This window comes from Chiloscyllium plagiosum, chromosome 41, assembly GCF_004010195.1.
Source record: "Chiloscyllium plagiosum isolate BGI_BamShark_2017 chromosome 41, ASM401019v2, whole genome shotgun sequence".
NCBI lineage: Eukaryota > Metazoa > Chordata > Chondrichthyes > Orectolobiformes > Hemiscylliidae > Chiloscyllium > Chiloscyllium plagiosum.
The window spans coordinates 5,353,058-5,361,058 of record NC_057750.1 but is presented as its reverse complement, the minus strand read 5'-3'; positions in this window follow the sequence as shown (position 1 = coordinate 5,361,058).

Here is an 8,001-nt window from a genome sequence, read left to right as displayed (position 1 = left end):
TCTCGGATGAGCCTAAGGTCTTTGAGTTCTTTCGTCAGCGCTGCAATATGCTCGGTCAATTGCTGAATGTGCACACACTTTCCACACATATACGAGCCAGACACACCAGAGTCGTTGACCTCCCACATCAAGCACGTAGCGCACTGAACCAGCTGGGCAGTCATGTCTTCTCCCTCTTCAACTGTGGCGTAATCACTTCACTCAACCTCCTTGTCAAAGAGTCCTGAGCTGAAGCCTCACTCTTCGATCTAAACTTCCTTAGACTCTCTTTTTGTGGCACATCTGTGGACTCTTAATTAAGGTTAGAGGAGGAGGGAGGGAGGGAGACCCTACTTTGTAGGACCTGGGGTTTAGAACACACCCATTCTAGTAGTAATCACTTACCTTCCCGACCGGCTTTGCGCTCCGTCTGAACTTCCGCCCAGCTCCCGCCGCTCTCTGTTGCGAAAAGCTCCAACAACATTCAAGATGCTCAACACTATCTGCTTGACTGGCACCACATTCACAAACATCCACTCCCTCCACCACCAACACTCAGCAGCAGCAGTGCGTACCATTGTCAAGATGCACTGCGGCATCAATGTTGCACTGGGGTAAACAAAGTTAAAAATCACATAACACCAGGTTATAGACCAATAGGTTTAATTGGAAGCACTAGCTTTCATAGCGCTGCTTCTTCAGGTGGTTGTGGAGTATAAGATCGTAAGACCCAGAATTTATAGCAAATGTTTACAGTGTGATGTAACTGAAATCATATGTTGAAAAAGATCTGGTATATATATTGAAAAAAGGCATGGTACATTGGTGAGACCAAGCAGCAATGGATTAATGGACACTGCACAACAATCTACCGACAGGAGTGTTTTTTCCCAGTCGGAGAACACTTCAGCGGTCTGGAACATTCGACCTTAGGGTGACCATCCTCCAAGGTGGACTTCGGGACAGGCAACAATGTGAAGTGGCCGAGGTGGGTACTGCAGATGCTGGAGATTAGAGTCAAGATTAGAGTGGCCCTGGAAAAGCACAGCAGGTCAGGCAGCATCCGAGGAGCAGGAAAATCAACGTTTTTGGCAAAAGCCCTTCATCAGGAATGAAGCTGGGAGCCTCAGGGGTGGAGAGATAAGTGGGAAGGGGGTGGAGCTGGGAGAAGCTAGCTGAGAGTGCAATAGGTAGATGAAGGTGGGGGAAGGGTGATAGGTCAGAGAGGAGGGTGGAGCAGACAGGTGGGAAGGAAGATTGACAAGTGGGACAGGTCATGAGGGCAGTGCTGAGCTGGAAGGTTGGAACTGGGGTAAGGTGGGGGGGAGGGGAACTGAAGAAACTGGTAAAGTCCACATTGATGTCATGGGATTGGAGGGTCCCGAGGCAGAATATGAGGTGTTCTTCCTCCAGGCATCGTGTGGTGAGGGAGCGGGGATGGAGGAGGCCCAGGACCTGCATGTCCTCGGCTGAGTGGGAGGGGGAGTTGAGATGTTCAGCCACGGGGCGGTGGGGTTGATTGGTGCGGGTGTCCCAGAGATGTTCTCTGAAGCGCTCTGCAAGTAGGTGTCCTGTCTCTTCAATATAGAGGAGACCACATCGGGAGCAATGGATACAGTAAGTGACATGTGTGGAAGTGCAGGTGAAACTTTGATGGATGTGGAAGGCTCCTTTGGGGCCTTGGATGGAGGTGAGGGAAGAGGTATGGGCGTAGGATTTACAATTCCAGCGGTGGCAGGGGAAGGTGCCAGGAGGGGAGGGTGGGTTGTTGGAGGGTGTGGACCTGACCAGGTAGTCACGGAGGGAACTGTCATTGCAGAAAGTGGATAGGGGTGGGGAGGGAAATATATCCCTGGTGGTGGGGTACGTTTGAAGGTGGCAGAAATGTTGGCAGATGATGAAACTTATTCTGCTCAAAAACTGCATGAATCCATGTAAGATTCTGACCATTGGGGCAAGACAGCCTCATAGAGGACACCTCACACCTTCAGTGCATTATCTGGGCTGACATGGCACCAATTGTTAAAGTTCCCTTCAGAATGTAACTTTAAAAAGGTTCTGGGATTTACATATGAAAGAACTGAAACCAAGATAGTAATTCTAAAAGATGAGAGACCTACCAAACAATCCAGGTCTTTTTCAATATATCATTTCAGTTACCTCACACTGTTAACCTTTGCTATAAATTCTGTATCTTACAATCTTATACTCCACAACCACCTGATGAAGGAGCAGCTAAAGCTAGTGCTTCCAAATAAAACCTGTTGGACTATAACCTGGTGTTGTGTGATTTTTTAACTTTGTACACCCCAGTCCAACCCCGGCCCCTCCACATTCGGTTTATTTAGAAGTGTAAGCTTTCAGAACCCTGCGGCAGCATCAAGCCAAGGCTCCTCTAAACCCATGACCCCACTACAATCCAGAAGGGAGAAAGTGAGGACTGCAGATGTTGGAGTTCAGAGTCAAAAGGTGTGGCGCTGGAAAAGCACAGCCAGTCAGGCAGCATCCGAGGAGCAGGAGAGTCAGGTTTCAAGCACAAGCTCTTCATCAGGACTGAAGACGCACATTCCACACACCGCACATTCCCAGTGAAGAGCTCCTCAGATGCTGGAGGCAGAGGCGGTGGAAGAAACATTTAACGTCGCAATGCATGTCAAACTCATTAATCCAGGAGCATAGAGGGATGAAGGTGAGGCCTTTGCTGAGGACTGAACGTTCATCCTCAGTAAGGGAGAGGTCTGGGGAACAGTAAAAACATGGCAGGGCCAAGCGCACACTCTCAACTCTGATCTCCTGCAGTTCTCACTTCCTCCCTGAAGTTTAAGTCTGTCCTGTACTAACTGCCTTATCATCAATATGTCAACTACAGTGTGTAAAACACTAATTTTAATGTCATAGAGATGCACAGCAACTCGGTCCAACTCATCCATGCCAGATATCCCAACCCAATCTAGTCCCACCTGCCAGCAACCAGCCCATATCCCTCCAAACCCTTCCTATTCATATACCCATCCAGATGCCTTTTAAATGCTGCAATTGTACCAGCCTCCATCACTTCCTCCGGCGGCTCATTCCATACACGCACCACCCTCTGAGTGAAAAAGTGGCCCCTCAGGTCTCCTTGAACTCTTTCCCCTCTCACCTTAAACCTATCCCCTCTGGTTTTGGACTCCCCTATCCCAGGGAAAAGACCTTGGCTATTCACTCTATCCATGCCCCTCATGATTTTATAAACCTCTATGAGCAAAGATGTGCAATTAGGGTGAATTGGCCATACTAATTTACCCATAGTGTTCAGGGATGTATAGGTTAGGTGTGCATTAGTCAGGGGAAATGTAGAGTAATAGAGTAGAGGAACAGGTTTGGGTGGGATACTCTTCGGAGGGTTGGTGTGGACTTGTTGGATCAAATGGCTTCTTTCCGCACTGTAAGGATTCTATGATTCTAAGGTCACCCCTCAACCTGCAATGCTCTAGGGAAAACAGCCCCAGCCTATTCAGCCTCTCCCTATCGCTCAAACCCTCCAATCTCATCAACATTCTTGCTGTGTAGAAAAGGGAAGGTATCCTTTTTAAACATGATGTGGACGAGCCAGTATTGGACTGGGGTGGACAGAGTCAAAAATCACACCACACCTGGTTATAGTCCAACAGCTTTATTTGAAACCGCAAGCGTTCGGAGCTTGTCGGAATAACTCAGTGTTGTGTCCTTTTTAAACAGGGGTGTAAGCTCCTTCTCTTCCTCACTGTCCAGTTTCCTTGCTGAGCTCAGTTAAAAATCCTGTGATAATTTTGATGTTTGGTTAGTGATCTTTACCTTTGCAGCCCCACACCCCTGCCATCGCTGTCTCTAGATAGTTGGGACATGTTTTACCCCACCCAGGTCTCTCTCTCTCTCACACACACACACACACACTCTTACTCTTGCACGCAAAATGATTCTGTTTTATTCTGTGTCAGAACCAGTTCTGATAATCATTGAAAACCAGGATATAATTTCTGTTGAAGAGCCTGTGACAGCAGGACAGTTAGTTTTCAAACTGCTGCGGATTGGGCCTAAAGGGACTCTCAAGGAGGTAGGTTCTGTGAAGTGTGTTGTCAGGGCTGACTGGACAGCAAGTGTTGCTATGGCAACAGGGAAGGTTAGACAGGTCCAGATTCGCTCCGTTCTTTTGTGTTGTCGACCCAAATTCAAGGGAAATGATTGAAGTCCTTGAGTCACGTGGTAGTGTGAGGGAGTAGACAAGGACAGGGCTATGGGAGACATAAAGAGAGAGAGGAGGCGCTGATCCAGGGAGGGAGGGAGTGCGTAACAGGGACAGAAAATGCTAGAGAAACTCAGCAAGCGGTGGCAGCATCTGTGGAGAGAAAAACAGAGTCAGCATTTAGAGTCCAGTGAGTCTTTGTTAGGCCAGGACTCGAAATGTTGACTCTGTTTCTCTCTCGCTCTCTCTCCAGACGCTGCTGAGTTTCTCCAGCACTTTCTGTTTTTGCTTGGGATCCCCAGCGTCCTCAGTTGCTTGTTTACACTGACTGCCTTCCCAGCCTCTCCCTCTCCCTTCCATTCCACTTACCGACCATTCCTTCCAGCCACCCACCGGATTTATTCCTCCCATCGACCAACCAGGCCATACCCACTAGTCGTGTTCACCCATCCCTACCTCACCACTCCGCTCCTCCCCCCACCCAAAACCCTCCCCACCACCTCCCTTTATCTGTAGCTCCCCCTCACCCCCAACCCCAGTCCTGAAGAAAGGTTACACCTGAAACGTTGACTTCTCCACCTCCTGATGCTGCCTGGCTTGCTGTGTTCTTCCAGCCTCCTGCCTGTCTACTTTGGATTCTAGCATCTGCAGATATTTTGTTCTAATTATATTAATGTATCGCAGGGCCTGAGACTATGGCATTGGGTCAGCGCTGAGGCAAAGTAAGAAAACAATAAGCAGGTATGAAGTGGGTAGAGTGTGATGAGGGACATAATGAGTGTAGCTTGGCAAGTAAAAGCATTGCCCACCACCCCCACACCTCCCCCAACCCCTCTCTATGATGGATATACCATTTGCGATTTTGGAGAAGATTTGTAGCTCAGGTTGTGGATCAGGTTGTAAGTTCACTCGCTAAGCTGGAAGGTTTGTTCTCAGACATTTCGTCACCATGCAGGAAACATCACCAGAGGCTCACTGATGATGTTACCTAGCTTGGTGACAAAACGTCTGAGAACAAACCTATCAGCTCAGTGAACAAACTTACAGCAAGAATATACCATGTACCATCCTCAGGGTGAAGTAACATTGGGGAACAGACCTTCCACATTAATCTTGGCCTTGTTTCCCTGCATAGTGTTGGGTTTAGGATGAGGTGTTGGCCGTTTGGCCCAAAGCACACTGTGGTTCAGTGGTTAGCACTGCTGCCTCACAGCACTAGGGACCTGTGTTCAATTCCACCCTTGCGGAACTGTCTGTGTGGAGTTTGCACATTCTCCCTGCGTCTGTGTGGGTTTCCTCCAAGTGCTCCAGTTTCCTCCCACAGTCCAAAGATGTGCAGGTCAGGGTGGATTGGCCACGCTAAGATGCTCCATAGTGTCCAGGGATGGGCAGGCTAGATGGGTTAGCCATGGGGAAATGCAGGGTTACAGGCATTTGGTATGGGAGTGGGTCTGGGGAGGGATATTCCTCAGAGAGTCAATGTGGGCCAATGGCCTGCTTTCACACTGGAGGGTTTCTATGATTTGGGACTGAGATGAGAAGACATTTCTTAATTCGTGGACAAACAAAGCTTTGGAAATCCCTGCTGTCAATGTATTGAGTGTATTCAAGAGAGAGATCAATACACTATAGGATTTCTTTTACCCCTTCAGGTGACATTGGGTGTCGCTGGCACATTAACCTTTGTTGCCAACCCCCATTCACCCTTGACACGAGTGACTTATTCAGCCTTTTTGGGGGAAGACGTTAAGACTCAGCCACATTGTTCTGTGTTCAATTATGTGAGTCTGATTACTGATCTATGCTCAGGTGCTTGATTGGGTAAACCTGGGCCTGGACATAGCCACCACAGAAGTTGCTGGAAGTATGAGAGGGCAGATATTTTAAACCATCAGGTGAAGCATCAAAATAAAGTTCCTGCACATTTAGAAATTGGAAACGTCTGTGTGTAGCTCTAAGTTATAAATTATAGTACAGCAAGCATATGGGGCTGGAGGAGGTTACAGGGACAGTGCAGGGTGAGGCTTGGGAAAGCTTTACACAAGAGCAAAATTTAGGTGCCAGTGTGGGTAGCATTGGAAGGACTGTTTCTGAACTTTTTGTTTCTTTTTTTTTCCTCTCAGAGTTGGTACTTAAGAAGCTGGGTACATAAGGTGGCGCTGCAAGTGGAGACTTTTCACTGCACTCATTTGAGTACGTGTGACAATGAAGCTAATTGTAATTCTATGTTTATACATCACTCTTTGCAGTCAATTATGAAAGGATTCACACTGGAAATGTCAGAAGGACAGCAACCAATTTGCATACAGCAAGGTCCAATGCAAAGAAATATGCCAAAGACCATCCATTTTTAGTGGTGTTGGTTGAGGGATTAAATATTGGCCTGGACTCTTCAGACTGACTCTCCACTTGCTCTTCATCATGATGGAGGCCAACATGTTGAACCTAAAGGGTAAATAGGGCAATGGTTTGACAACTCAGATTATGGCCAGCACAGTGGCTCATTGCTTAGCACTACTGCCTCACAGTGTCAGGGACCTGATTCAATTCCAGCCTCGGGCGACTGTCTGTGTGGAGTTTGCACATTCTCCCTGTGTCTGTGTGGGTTTCCTCCAGGTGCTCCGGTTTCCTTCCGCAGTCTAAAGATGTGCGGGTTAGGGTGGATTGACCATGCTAAATTGTCCTAGTGTCCAGGGATGTATAAGCAAGGTGGGTTAGCCATGGGGAATGCAGGGTTACAGGGATAGGTTAGAGCAGTGGGTCTAGGGATACCCTTCAGAGGATCAGTGTGGACTTGAGGGCTGAATAGCCTGCTTCCACACTATAGGGATTCTATGAAAGACGGCACCTCTGGCACTTGGAATAACTCCCCAAGGTGAGACAAGGTGATGGGGATAGATAGAAAGACAGTGGAAGAGAATGTGATAGACAGGTGTGTGATACCTGTCTATTGTCCAATACTAGTGAAATATTTTTCAATAGCTCTTCTAAGACAAGCTCCCTGTGTGTGTTTTTTATATTGCATGTATAAATTAAAAGGATGGTCTGATTTGCCTCGGCTTTATCTCGCTCTCTGAGAATTTAGTTCAATGACAGAGTTGCCCTACATACAGCTCAGTGCTGAAGATGGAAGCAATAACCTTAATTTCACAGGGAATGAGCTGACAGGAGGTAAGGCTGCCTGCATAGGAAGCTGTTATTGCTGGATACTAGCTGGAAGTTTCCAGGTTTGTACATATTCATGAACCAAACAGACATTTACTAACTGTTCCTTGAAAAGTACAGAACTTGAATCTTGCTTAAAATAAAGACAGATTGCCCGAAAGTTTTCATCTTGCATTCATCAGGACACATGCAAGAATGCTAAATTTCAAACAATCACAACAACATATACTGCAGCAGAAACAGATGTTGATTGGTTGACAAATTGAGCCTGATTGGCTTCTTAAATTACTGGATAACTAAAAAAAACACAAGGCTGGAATATCACCCTTTTGCTTACGGATATGAGTCTCTGGTTAAGAATACAAGTTGATTTAATTTGATTTATTATTGTCACATGTACCTAAGTACAGAGAAAAGTTTTGTTTTGCGTGCAGTACAGGCAAATCATACCATAGAAAGATTGCTAGTGTCATAGAAAAGAACAAGGAATGCAGTGTTATGGCTGCAGAGAAGGCGCACAGAGCCCGAGATCATCAGTAAATTTGAAAGGCCCATTCAGTAGTTTATAACAGCTGAGAAGAAGCTGTTCTTGAATCTGTTGGTCTGTGTATTTAAGCAACTGTATCTTCTGCCTGATGGGAGAGGTTGGAAGA